The sequence below is a fragment of the Helicoverpa armigera genome, chromosome 12 (assembly GCF_030705265.1).
Source record: "Helicoverpa armigera isolate CAAS_96S chromosome 12, ASM3070526v1, whole genome shotgun sequence".
In the NCBI taxonomy this organism is placed as follows: Eukaryota; Metazoa; Arthropoda; class Insecta; order Lepidoptera; family Noctuidae; genus Helicoverpa; species Helicoverpa armigera.
In genome coordinates, this window is record NC_087131.1 from 2,848,495 (window position 1) to 2,863,398 (window position 14,904).

Genomic DNA, 14,904 nt, shown 5'->3' on the forward strand with positions numbered 1-14,904 from the left:
AAAACGCGCGCGGCCGACACGGGCCTGTCATCTTTTGAGGTTCCTTGTACGTCAAACTCCATCAGTTGAGACGTTAAATTCATAATTATAAGTAAGGATAATATTATTAACGTAAGTTGTCATTGACCTAATAAAAGTTCGTAGCACTTATAACGAGGCACCCATTCATTTATATTCAGTGTTAAATGTATTCACATTGGTTTAACTATCCTCCTTCGAGATTATGACTTCTTTAATATATTGTTAGGTATTCATGGATTATGTTGAATAGTTTTGCTAACATCAATTTGGTATACAAATGATGTCATTAATACTAATTTGCATAACAGATGAGACAAAGACATGTTTTTTTTGTTTTATTAGTAATTCTGATTTTGTTTGTTGTAATATTTAAACGGTTTTGTTAGACTTTTCTGAAAAAGAAAACGAAGAATGAAGAATAAACCAATAAAGAATTGGTAATTTTGAAAATGCCCAAGTAATTATGTCTGTCTGTTAAGCCACAGTGAAACGGTCGAATTAAGCGAAATTACATCGGTTGAAGATAAATTCGTAGTTAATGGAGGTTTACTGGTGATAATTATGCGTTTTAATAATATTTGCATTTACAGCAAATTCGCATTTTTATGTTGGATTGGTTTTATTTAATTTTATATTAATGGGCGATAATTAAATTTTAATAAGATTTAATGACGCAGATAAACCCCGCCAAGAGAAAACCGCAGATTAATAAAGTAAAAAGTACGAGTAAATAAAACCCTTGAAGTTTTTATTCAAATGCTTTCAAATGAACTTCAGCTCCATTGTGGGATAGACAAAGTTCAGATAATTAAATTAAAAACAAACTTTGAAAAGCTGCACCGCTTCCGATGTCACCCTCGTCTAAAAAGGAAGAATAAATAGTTTTCGAAAATAAGGGAGATTTAGCAATTGTTCAAATTTTAATTGAAAACCCACCAACAAATGAACAAAGGTTACTCGGGACAAAGAAGAAAAGTTTAGACTAGATACACTATAATTTCAATAAAGAACTGGCTGCAAACTTTTTGAGTAAATGACCAACCATTGGTTGAAAATTCACAAGTGTAAATGTTCAAGTTGAAATAAATGATTTGACTTTGCCTGTGACCATAGAGATTGACTTTGCATTGTCTAGACTTGTACAACTTTAATTATTATCTAGCAAACTTAAACTGTAACAATCTTAGTGACCTTAGTACAAAAAGCTAGATATTTTTTTGAAGACAGAAACATAAAAAAATAGACTTTTGTGACCTCAGTATGTACAAAATGCTAGAAGCATTTTTGGAGATAAAAACACACAGAGAATTGTCAATTTCAATGGTGCTTTTAGACTGCACTTCCCTGTAACCCTTTTGGAATCAGTTTTTTTTTTTATACGAAAAGTAGATAAAGTCATCTAAATAGAGTATGAAACCTGGACATGGATAATATGGATAAAATAAATCTTCTAGAATGAGCCAAATTATAATAACTAGGGCTACTTAACAAACCACAAACCCACTTGTTCTACAAACAAAGCAATTACCGAATAATCTAAATTGATTCATAGAGCTTTCTATAACAATGATGCCACACTTGAATGGGTCGATACATTATTATCGTATCACAGTGTGGGCCGTGAAAGTGAATAACCACTAGCTATATTCCAATGAGTATTCAATTTTATGGCCGATGCGAATAATGATGATATGGGTGTAGCTTTAAATGGATCTTTGTTGGTTATCATATTATAATGATGGAAGGCAATCGGTGTTATGTGAAAGGTATTTTTTGTGATTCCATTGAGTTTTTTGAAATTATAGAGATCTATGCAATCGGTCGATTTTGGTAACCTGATCTTTTGATTAAGTACTTACTACCATTCTACCTATGTGGTACAAATCAGTAGAATGGTTCTACATACCTTTTTTCCTTCATATTCCACTGTCATTTCAAATGTGGCAACATTAATGCCAAAACAGTTAATTAAGGTAAACCTATCAACTATTATTTTTTGTGTAACATGTGTCATTTCAAATAATGTTCGCCAAATGACACTCCCAAATTATGCATATCGGTTTTGTGTGTTTATGAAGCCGGATTTTGTTTATGAGGGGAAATCCCCAAGGACAATCTGTCTCAATCAAGACCCGGACCTACTAAACTAAATTGATTTCCAATTTCTTAATCATACAGGTAAAATATCAAGAATTTATGAACAGATCATCCTGTTTATGTTTTTCTTTTACCACCCAAGAGGAAATTCTTAGGTAATATCCTTATAATTTGTTATTTATTTTTACAGACATTTAATGAGTTATCTATATAAAAACTCAAATCCGGGATGATATTTATATACCTATTGAATGTTTAACCTTTCTTTTTAATTTTATCAAAATTTTCTGAAATATGTACCTATAAACAGAATATTTTTAAGAGAAATGGCTATAAATAGTAGATTAGGATTGTCAGTTACAAAAATTACGCCAGGTAATAATAACTTTTTATTTATGTCTGTATTTTGAGTTATATTTCCAATCTCCAATCATATATTATTTACACCTATTTCAGGCTTCTAAATCGATTTACGTGTCTAGACCTAGCTTAGCTATTGTAACTATATTTTTATGATAAGACCTAAAATGTAAATTGGTCTAGCTATTCAATACTTTATCTATTAAAACTTGCTTTTCATATTTTTAGGTTTGTATTGTTAACTACTTTCATCCGAAGCGAACTTCCAATGGTACGTGAATTGAAATTGACTCATAGATCGTCCCCAGAGTCAATTAGAGATTATTGTCTTCAAATAAGTTGTATTAACATTTAAGCAATAACAAACAAACAATGTTGAGAGTACCTATACATATATTCAATGCTGAATACACCTCAAATCCACCACAAAATCGATGTGACATCACAGATTGCTGTTCTGTGACAAGTTCCGTGTAAACAAGACAGTGAAGGAACGATGTATCGAGTTGATGTGTGTACTTGTGCGGAAGAACATTGCGATGATCGAAGATAAGAGGTAAATGTTAACGATTAGTATACGTTTATTGATAGTGTTGACAATGATGATGAAGTGAGTAATATTTGCAAATTATGATATATTCCGGTTCAACTGGACTGAACGCAACGTAGTTGAGGAAAAGGCTAGGCAGATGATGATGATGACACATTGAAAATATTGTCAAGTTTTTACAGAAAATTTAGATGCGCTGTAGTTAGGTGTAATTGGATGTAGGGGATATTTACAAGCAAATTTTTATTCAGGTAGGGGAATCAGTCACCTCCGGATTCGCGGCGGAAAAACGCGTAGGAAATAAAGTAGACAAATTAATATGCTCATTAATGAAAGCTCTCTACAGGTCTACACTGAAATTTCAGCAGATACTTAAATAATTTCACAGAATTACTTTGAAGTCAATTTACGTTGATGATTTCCTAGTAACTTCAAAATCACATTACACAATTATTTTGCTTTATATTTAACAGCTCTCAATTAACAGAATTTCGTATTCAAATGAACTGTACCTTTCAGATGCAGGTGAACGGTGTTTAGAGCTAAGTAATTATGAAATGGAAATGTCCCAAGTTGAAAAATAAGTACAAAATAAAGCGCTGGCTGTTGGCATGACCCTTATGCAAGCAAGTATACAAAACTGTTAAAGTATAAAGAGGGTATAATTGCAAATTAAAATTAATAAACCAAAATCAAGATAAAAACTCTTCAAGCATTAAATGAGAAGCCCAACAAGATTGAACAAGGATAAACGGCAGAATTAATGAAGATACAATGTAAATACACCGACATCAATAACCTGATCATGATAATGTTCCAGTGTACGATAAAAATTCAGATTTTATCGTTTGTTTATCTTTACTTGCAAATCGCTGTGTTTTATCATCATTAAGCTCTTCTATTTCTTCTATGCCATCAATGGCTTCGTGTAGGTCACCTAGCAACCTGTTTTCTATCATGTGTAATAAATCTGCAATTTATGTATCCTCTTTATTCGTGTTTGTTTTATTTGGACAGGAATGTTAAACTTATGTGAGAATCTTGAGAAAGGTATGTGTGAAATTTGGACCAAGTGCGTCTAGACACAGGCGACATCTGAAGACACATTTTCTAACTCTATAAAATATCTAACACACAAAACTTTAATCGATAAAATTCCACGTAATGCAGCTTGAATTATTAATCAAATTGTAATATAATACTTAAATAAAAATAATACCCACATTGGATCGAGATTGAAACGGATTCCCTTTGGATTTACGCTCGTTAAGCTATCCCAAAATATTGCTTCAGATTCAGATATTTTTGTAGATCAGAATGAATGGCATTTTATGTAACGATAAAGAATTTTAGGAATATACCTACCTAAAATACTTGGTTTTTACACTACAAATTATATAAAACTACTTAAGATCAAGGTGCATGCAGAAAGTTTAAAATGTTCATAAAACCAGCTGACCGGCTTTCCTCATTGTTTTAGACATACACAAGAGAAAAAAAAAAACACTTAGAACTAGACGGAAAACTTAACCTACCTATTATTATTCAATGCCAATTGTGCCAATGTATTCATAATACAAGAAGATAATGTAAATTGAAAAATAATTGAAGCACTCAATTTCTAACTTTAGGTACCTACATCTGGGTTACGGGATTGTTCGAAAGAGTTACCGCGGTCCTGGTACATAAAAGGCCTACGACGGAACACGACGGTTTTTAGTCAGTGAGAGTCTGACACTCCCTCAAAGCCGCTAACCCACAGCGGGAGGGGTCATTTGATGATTTTTGACGTCGTTAAAGAAAAAAGGTACCTACATTTGAAATATCTTACATATGTATGTTCATATTATTATTCACATGTCTTATTGTCTATTAAGATATTTGTCAAAGGTAAAGCATATCATTATTTCTACCAACATCTGTTAATTATATCGGCAGCCGAGCATTTTCCGCCATTGTTATTTGTGTAGCCATTATAAAGAGATCGCACGAGCGTTAAGTGTAACATCCTTGTTTATATGTGTGTAGGAACGAAGCCTTGAGGATCTGACTAGAATAAAAATGAAATTTTGTTATGGAGGTTAAAGCACTGGTAAAATATTCATGTAATGTAAATCATAATCAGAAATGATCTTTATCCTCTTAGACACCATCAACATGTTTGACACCACAGTCAAGTGAGACAGTTAAGATATACTTTTCTTAAAAATCACTTATCAAATGAAATCAAAGTAGGCTGAAAATCGGCTCCTTTTGAAGATCTACTTTATAAAAAAACAGCCCCCGAAATCTCAACTCTTCACCATTTTCTATAGGTATGTTTTAGTTCTTATTCTTTATTGCACACTAAACAGTAAATACATACGGGATACAGACAGTTATGTACAACGGCGAGCTTAACCCAGAATTGGGTTCTCTTACAGCCAACCTTAAAGCGATAGAGATATTCGATAGAGGTAGGGTCAATTATATGTGCACAACAAATATGAAATACTAAACAAATATTAAATAACAATAAACTAAACATATGTATGTAGTAGAGCTACACAGTATATAAACATAATACATATAGAATATAATATATATGTAATATTATTAATTCTAAGAACATTCTTGAATTCTTGAAATGAATTTGAAGTGAATTCTTTTATATACTCGTATATAAATTGTAACGTTTTCCCTTACTTTAAACTATGAGATTTGACAAATATTAAAGCAGTCATGTATTGTATACTACCTTATAACAGTCAACAACCTACTTAAAAATCTACGTACGTACACACATCATTGTGTCATTCACAGCAGTAGGTAGGTAGTAATTACATCATCTTGACCGTTATTTATATTATTATGTTATTCATACGAGTGTGGTTAGTTCATGGTATAATATTCTCCTAAGAACTTCTGATTACCACAATTTATGTAAGTCATACGTTATAAAAAAGCAAAAATGTTAAAAAAGGAATAAGACTAAAATAAAAAAAAAACATTGACATCATTCTACTACTCTTCATATCACAAATTAAAACAAATTCAATATAAAAATGGAAATATTAATTCCGATATTCAGCAGGTACAAAATACGATTCCACCATCAACTGCCAATCATCAGAAGCAAGGTCAATTGAGCAGAAAGATAACTGAAGTAAATTGCTCGAACAACGCAATTTTTGGGACAATAGCAAAATTGATTGTAACAGATTTCGAGTTCACTGAACTACCGACTATACAAAAGAAGGTGTTTATTTTTTTATAAGAAGTACTTTAGTTTTTAGATAAAATTTGCTTGTAAACTCTGGACTTATTTATTTACGATACTATCATTTATTGACATTTGATTTTATTATTGATGGATAGAATATAAAATAAACGAATCCTCAAAAAAAGTGGCAGAAAAAAACATAAGTGTAAACTACTACAAAGTTGTTTTTATATAGAAACGCTCATAAAAAATAACAAGCTCAATCAGACACTGACTTTGAGTTCAGTTCATAATAGCAATTTAGCAAGAAGTGTGTTCATCATTTTGAAGAAAAAACTATGTATTCAAATAAAAACAAGAACTACATACATCGAACTTGATATAATACCTTATAACACAAATACAAAGGTTTATCATCCCCTATGATGGAAAACCACTGAATTGATTTTGATGGAATTAAGTTATGTGTTTTACCTTGAATGAATAGTGTTGATTCCCAGTGTTGTATCATAATACAAAATTCTCATAATACTCTCGATACGTAATCATAACTGGTCTAAAATAATGTTTTAAAACATGGCTTGAATATTTCGACTCATTGCCGGTAAACAACGTTTACTATTTCGTGAGTGCGGAGTGCGGGAAGCAAAGCCGATGATGATTTCACATAAAAAACCTGTACTAGATAAGCAATTCTAGAAGTAAATGTTAATTAAATTGTATGTTAATTTACGTATCGAGAACATTAACTTGCAAAATTCTGAATAGGCACTTGACTTTGATGTAGGCAAGAATGTTCGCATTAAAAAAAATTGCACTGTCTTTTAAGTCATTTATGTCAGACTCAAAAACACCATTATGTACATTCTTCTCAATATATTCACATTTATGATTTTTACCTAATAATATCATGCGTGCATATTTGCGTAGTTTTACCAATATAAAAGTCAGAGACACAATGATATTTGCTCTCACCAAATATTTGGTTGGTTTGTCAAAAATTGCAGACAAGTTTATCTACACGAAATGCTTGAATGTATGTGATAAAATATTTTATTTGTTCGTTAAAAACTTGGCTGGGAATTTAACATTCCTTTTTATGTAAAACATATCGATAGGTATTAAAATACATAGTTATTTTGTAAACATGAATGATTAGATGTTTGTAATGTAACCCTCTCGAAAAACTACCTAACGCTTTGACGGAACTTTGGTAAGCGGACCCGCAAATTTTTATCCGGGTGAGGGAGGAAGGTACTTTCGAGATGCGCTTAAAACTGTGCATGGAATCTAGTTGGTACTAAAATCGTAACTTCGAAGATTTCTTTTGGATGATTACGTCAGATATTACGAAAGGACAACACGCGAAATGAGAAAGTCTTGATAGGAGCTTGCATAACATTAACGAGCTAAATTAATTGCCTTTTAAGACACAACAAGTTCGATTCAAAATAACGGCATGATTATTCATAAAGCTGCATTTTTTAATTTAGTCAGAAGCAATAAATTAATCTTGGAAAATGTAAATATTTTTTTATTAAATAAAATTATTCATGCGCATTAATATTGCTCTAAAATTGAAATTGAACCGTTTAAGAGAAATTGAAATTTAACCGTTAAACTATTTCATATAACTCTCTTCGAGAAATTAATTTCAAGGTCACTTTCATAAATTCACACACGACAAAAAATAGGCATTTACTAAACCAAAACATTAACAAAAATACAAAAAAAAATGACAATAAAAAAATTGCTTCATCTTCACCGCGTACACTATGAAAATTGCTTGATGTAAACAAACGACATTAAAATGGTAGAAAGCCGCTGATTGTCGGTAATTAACCCTGCATTCATACGTACTGATCCGTCAATTGCGGAGAAAGCGCTGGATTTTATGGACGGCACGGTCCGTCGCTCGTGGTCAAGTAGACCGCGGTCAGCTGAGTTTGTAGTCAGAAAACCAAGTCTGATATCGTCTGTAGATAGACGTTGGAACAAAATAATTGAGTTAGATACTTTTGAAAACGAATTTCTGTTTTTCGAACATGAATCATAGTAAAGTTTCTATAATACACAAATTATTTTGTGATAATTAGGTTCTTTATAAAAATAGATATCAGATACTTTGCCTTAGCACAAGAAAACATGTGAAAGCATTATACTCTATAACTATATATAGGTATTTGGGCTACTCATAATAGCCTCGCGAATTGTTAATTTTTTTTTCTTGTTTAATGTGTCAAAGTAGGATGAATAAAGCCCATTGAAAAGTGATGTGATGTGAATAATTGGACCTCGGAAACAAGGTTGTTACCGAAATATAGCGACATATTCACCAAACTTACAACAAAAAATACTGACATATTTACACGATAGAATTAGTTAAACCTTCTGCAACACTACGTCCACTAGTTGTATATTTCGCTCATTGTTCCGATGGACGCGATGCATTTCCAACTCGCCTAGTTACGATCGCTTCACAAAACATGTTACTGATATCAATTTTATACTGCATTGTAGCGTTTCTTTGACATGTTGACGTGTTCATCGATGAAAGAGCGCAATGGAATTTTGATATTTGAAATTTTATTTTTTGATCACTCTTTTACAGTTTATAACCAGTACCTATCACGCACTAGATGTCTGGTACAATGCTGAATTGGACCTATTTGGAACACTTTTTTTTTGTAATTTTTTCCCGTATTTCTGTTTGTTCGTTTAAAAAAGGCTTGGGAGATGATGATGATTCTGTTTTCTGTTTGATGTACCAATAATTATTTATACTGTCATTTTTTCTTACACTTTTTCTCTTGTAGATTCTAAATCATAACTTGATTTTTTTAAGAATAAACATAAATTGAAGAAACTGTAATCTTAATTCTACAAAATACTGCTACACAGAAATTAAGTTTATTTATAATTGAAACAGAAAACTTCTGAGATAATACCGTAACTTAATGGAAAAACATTATTCATAAGATTTCTAATGAATAGAAGATTAATTACATTTATTCTACTTTATTAAGAGAGATAACGCGAAATCTCCTAATTTGAAGATAAAATAATATTTGGTATTATTTAACCCTATTTATAAATCTGTGAGGTAAAGTTTATTTAACTTTTGTACGTAAATATTGTACGTGGCCACAACGTGATAAGACGTTCTTATTATATGCTGTTATTTTGTTTACCAATGTCAATGTACGACTTTAGTAATTACGCTTTACCTAATAATAGCAATTAAGGCATTTCATGATAGTGTCACATAGAAAATTATTTGAATTAATATCATAATACTAATTGGTAAAAATATTTGTGTAAAATTACAGAAAATGTAACAATAATTCAACGTACTTACAACAACAATTTGTTCTTTTTATCACTAACAAATTAAAATAGTAACAACATAATCATCAATTGAAAAACAAAATAAAACATAACGTGAACTTGTACTAGTAAGGCTAAGAGCATGGAACTGACTGGAACGCCATCAACACAAATATCGAAAAAGTCTGCTTAGTGAAGAAACGCACCAAATATGATAGGTCACCCATGCACTTTGAAGCTTACACACGACAAAATTGATAAACATAGTCATAGACTTAATGTGCTCATTCATTACATACTAGCGTTTCTCGCGGTTTTAGCCGCCCGGGGTATGTTCTTCCCGTACCCAGAAAAATAGAGCCTATATAATTTTCAGTAGTTTCGGAACTATACAAATGTTTCCTGTTAATTATATTAGTACACAAGTATGGCCGTCGTGGTTGGTCTCGTTCTTTTCAGAGAGTTGAAGGACCGACATGTCGTCTCCGGTTGTTGATCGCTCTAAGTTATAAGGCAAATTGCACAGTTGGTAATCATGTTTTTTCTTCGACCATTGACGCGTATCAATGCTTGGCATATCTATAGTTACGACTCATATAATTAAATTGTTTTGTACTTCGACATCTTTGTAATTATGGCAAAAAATACAAATAACTATGTGTTTTGTAACGAAGAGAAGCAAACAGTTGTTAAGTTAACGTTTGTGTCGATATTTTTTATTGTTAGCGTAAGTTAAGTATAGCAAAGTGAGTTTATAATGGCAAGCTTCTGATGAAGGGTAGTATTTTTTTAGTGCTCATATAGGTAATTAGCCTGAATGTGGGCTGAATATAAAAAAGCAATTATATTTTATGTTATTTCTAAGAGACTATTATTTACCTAATATTCCTTTTGGCAAATAAATGATACCTGCTAAATAAACAATGATTGAAATATTCATACGTAGATAATAAAAGAAGTAACCTATATCGAATAAGAACATTTCTGAAGTGAAATGGATACTTTCATACTTTTAGAGCAAAAACTCAATTATTTAACGGAAACAATCAAAGTAAAGTGTTGACTGAAGGAAATGATAGCAGTTACAATATCCTGCCGTAAATTTTAACTGTGTCAATAAAATTGTGCTTATCACTCAGTTTCACCTGCATCCTGAAGGAATTGGTACGTACCTATAAAGTATCTCTGTATTATCAACCTCTATAATTATCAAAATTGTATTGAAAATAAATAAAAAACAAACATCTGAACTGAAAACCTCCTTCTTTTTTGAGAAGTCGGTTAAAAATAAAAACACAACACATTTGATTATTTAGTTAAATATTATATTCAGTTAAAAGTTACTTAAAATAAATCCAACAAGACATTAAAATATTTAATGGTGTTTTCAATTCCTAAACGTTATCTGTTTACAGTAATAGGTATTTAGAAAGCAAAAACGAATTATTATTGATTAAAAACCATTATTATAATTTAAATCCGACACCTTTATCTATTCTTATCTTTATCTTTAAAATTCTTTGATGATCTTATTGGTATTTTGATAATGACTTTCTTTAATAAATACTTTACTGAAAGTTATTAAGATCAAACCGAAGAAAGTACCTAAAGTTTTTATAAGTTAATAATAACATTTATTATTTAAGTAAGTAGTTACTATAAAAACTATTTATTATTGCTAGGATTTCTTTGAAAGAGTATCTTGATTCTCATTATTATTTTAGTGACTGACAACTTTCTGGTTTTTTTCAGTCAAAACTGGCTCTATTAATTCAAAACTCAGAATTAGTTTATCCTACATAATTGTGTCTACTTTCAAACTTAATTACAATATTTCGTTCATATTCATGCAACCTGACATAGATGAGTCAGTCTAGTTTTTTCTCTTTTCTTATAATTAATCCTCAATTTAAACATAAGTGCATTATTTTCTAGCTTTTACGGGGATGTTTATGCACCCCGATAATAAGTATAAATAACCTACAACCACCTAGAAGGTCCCTGTATCAAAATCCATACAAATCGGTTCAGCCTTTGTAACGTGAAAGCATTACTTAAGCAACACTAACTTTCGCATTTGCTTTATAAAATATAGCTGATGTTTTATTTAAGATTTTTCTCTGATAATTAATTTCTATTTTACAATCATAAAATGCTTGTTTATTTTATTGGAAACTAAAGTAAACTGTGAAAGCAGTGACGCAACGACAACGCGTATTAGAGAAAGTGTACGCCGAAGACATTGCAACGTCATTGAGTAGCCATCCATTAATCAGTGTAGAAAGTTTATTGATTGTATCACTATACTTGATCCGAACACGTCTATCTCAATAAAATACCAACACAAATTATAATTACCTTAATGGTTCTGTCAAAATTTTGTTCACAATCCGTCAAACACACAACCTTTATATAACAAATCACTACATGTATCAATTTGCACAGAAAAATAAAGGCACACAAAAAACTTAGCACTAAAAGTTTAAACAATACCCGTCTTACCACAAAAACTTTTAAACGTCAGTTTATGCCTTGTCTAAAAAAATGTCAAATTATGACGTTGACACATGGTTCATTTTGCAACCAAAATTTTATTAGACAAGTGTAAAACAGGGTTTAACGTTTTTGTAGTAAGGCCCTATACGTTTAAATTTCGTAAATCCAAGATGGCGTTGACGCGGTGCGCGCGCACCATACCTCGCGGCTGACTGTACTCAAGCGCAGCTCCGCAATGACATCAACCCCACCACTTTATGTCATCTAATCAAATTAAGACTCTATTGTGAACGCCTAAACGTGGGAAATAGATTGACACGACGATGTTTTGGCTGACAAATTAACAAGTGGCGTGCCAGGGAAAACACAGGTTTAATTGAGATCACTTTTTAAGGCTTTACTTGAATTTTATTGCTAATTATTGTTGTAAATATGTCCATAGTTATGAGAGCGTGGCGATGTTTCGAAATATCATGAAAAATTGTTCTATTTGGCAACATAATTTAGCGCGAAATACTGAAGTATTTACTGAATTTCACAAAAGTTACAAAAGAGGTGCTAATCAATGCACTAAAGAATCTTACCTAACACTTATAAAACGTTTGTAATGACGCACTCAAATATATTTAGCCAACAAAATCTAATCTTTAAATACTACAATTAGTACTTAACTCTTAATTAGAAACCTAATTAAATACCCATTAATTCCAAATTACGTCTACCTTAGGCTCGATTACTTCTTTGAAATTGCTCTCAAACATAACTTGATTCGTTTCATCTGGAGAATCAGAAGCAACCTGTTGCTACTTCAAGTCTGCCTGACCTTTAACCTAAAACTCAGAGCCTTTAATATGCTTTGAATAAAACCGAAGCTCTCAATCTTCTTTGTCATTTCACTGATATTTTTGTTGAACCATTTTGTGTGAAATACCGTTCATGATTTATACTTTAAAATGTAGTTATATTTTTTTGGGAATCATTATAATTATGATGGTTGATTTTAATGAAGTTTTGGTATTAACCTACTTGCCAAAAAGGGGAGAAGCTGAGTAATTTATTGCGCTACTTTTTCTTCCTAGCAAAAACACATAGGAAGTGAAGAAGGGCCTCGTATAATTGTTCGAAAAGTGCTGTTTTTCAGCATAATCACTTTGGGTAAATGCTTTTTTATTTTGGATGTACTAAACTCGGATGTTTGTATTTTGTTTTGTTAAACTGGACACTAGTCTTGAAATTAACCAAAACTGTTACTCTAGTTTTATATTTCGTTCCTAGGTTGATCCTTGACTTCACACAGAAAGACACTCAATAGGTAATATCAAGCAATACATTGCGTGATATTAATATTTTATTGCTCGGACATTCCTAATCACCCTTCAAGTCGTAGAAACGACAGCTGTCATAGTGGAAACCTCTTATGACGTCAATGTTACGTCACTCACAAGAACTGTCATAAAGAAATAATTACTCCTTGATTTACTGTCGAACTATTAATAGTTATAAATCACGAAAATGGTCTATTATTTTTCATCAATAGTTTTTGCTTGATACCTAGGTATATACAAGGCAGCCTGGTCTTATAAGTTTTCTAATGACTATGGTCTTTAGATCTGTGGGAAAAATGTATTGCATAAAAAGGGTTTTAAATCAATATTCACCTAAATAAAATTTTCAATCAACTCTCAAGAATTTCTTTAGAAAGCTGCCAAATATAACTGAAGCAACTTCATTTAAATCCTGAAACAAAAAAAAGTGACTATAAAAATATCTAAACTGCAGTATATTTTAATGTTCCATACGACACGAAGTTCTTCATTATTTCCTTGACATGAAATACGTCGATATAGAAGCAAATTCAATATGCGAACGTGTCATTATTGTCTGAATATTTAAACGCAGCAAACTGAATTGCCGTATGTCGATATTTAAAAATAGATTTCTTAGTTTAAAGTTTTGAATTCAGAAATGAAGGTGGCTTTTATTTGCAAATGAATTTAATACTACAATTAGATATATATTTAAGGATCAATCGGTTTTAATGTGCACCAGCTATTTGGTTATCATAGCAATTAAGTATCGTATTTAATAGGTAAAAAAGAAATAGATAATAACAGATTTTTGGTATTTTACGATGGTCAAAATTATCACAGATTTATTTATTAAACTTCAATTTAGTAACTTCTCTTTTTATCATTTTTACTAGCATTTGATAGCTTACTTTTCATTTCCATCAAAATCGATGCTGTTATCCAATTCATACCAGAGACACTCAAAAATACCCCATCCACCTTCCACGATTTCCACCATAAAACATGGTAAGTCAGATCCTAAGAAACATTACCAAAAATGGTCACTCCAATGTGAAGCACCATGACGCTACCGTTAGATAAAGTCAGTGACCATGCGCACGTGCTCACGCGCACCGCTCAGACTTCGATGAAACATCGGTACCTATGGGAAAGACTTGGGTATTTAAAGAATTACCCAGGTATGAGAATGGTTAATTATAAAAAAAAAGTGTTGAAGTCTGATGACGTTGATCTGATGGTGGTTTCAAAACGGATAGTTTTTTTGTACCTAGTATTTTGGTAAAAATTATAGACGCTTATTTTTTACATGTTCCTAATTTTAAAAAATCATTATTTTAAAAAGTCTTAATAATTTTGTCACGGCTAGTATTGAAGTACGTAGTCAGATAGGTATAAGTATTTAAGCTATGGGTTATGACTAGTATTGTTGTTGTCGATTACTTGACTACAAGCAGAACTTTTTGAGACTCAAAATTAGAAGTGGAATTTATCCATCTCAACTTATACGGCATCTGACAGCCGTTTAAACTAACAAAGAACAC

At 31.4% G+C, this 14,904-nt stretch overlaps 1 protein-coding gene across 2 annotated transcripts in view; it reads right to left on the bottom strand.

Moving 5' to 3' along the window:
- LOC110379194 (tyrosine kinase receptor Cad96Ca) overlaps window positions 1-14,904 on the bottom strand; it is a 101,552-nt gene that overhangs the window by 60,561 nt on the left and 26,087 nt on the right. Inside the window, exon 1 of one of the 2 annotated variants that reach the window (XM_064037281.1) lies at window positions 11,916-12,073. The exons of the other annotated variant lie outside the window; for it this stretch is intronic. The gene's annotated coding sequence lies outside the window, so the exon portion shown is untranslated. Of the gene's footprint in view, window positions 1-11,915; window positions 12,074-14,904 lie in introns of those variants that run through there. 2 annotated transcript variants of the gene reach the window in all.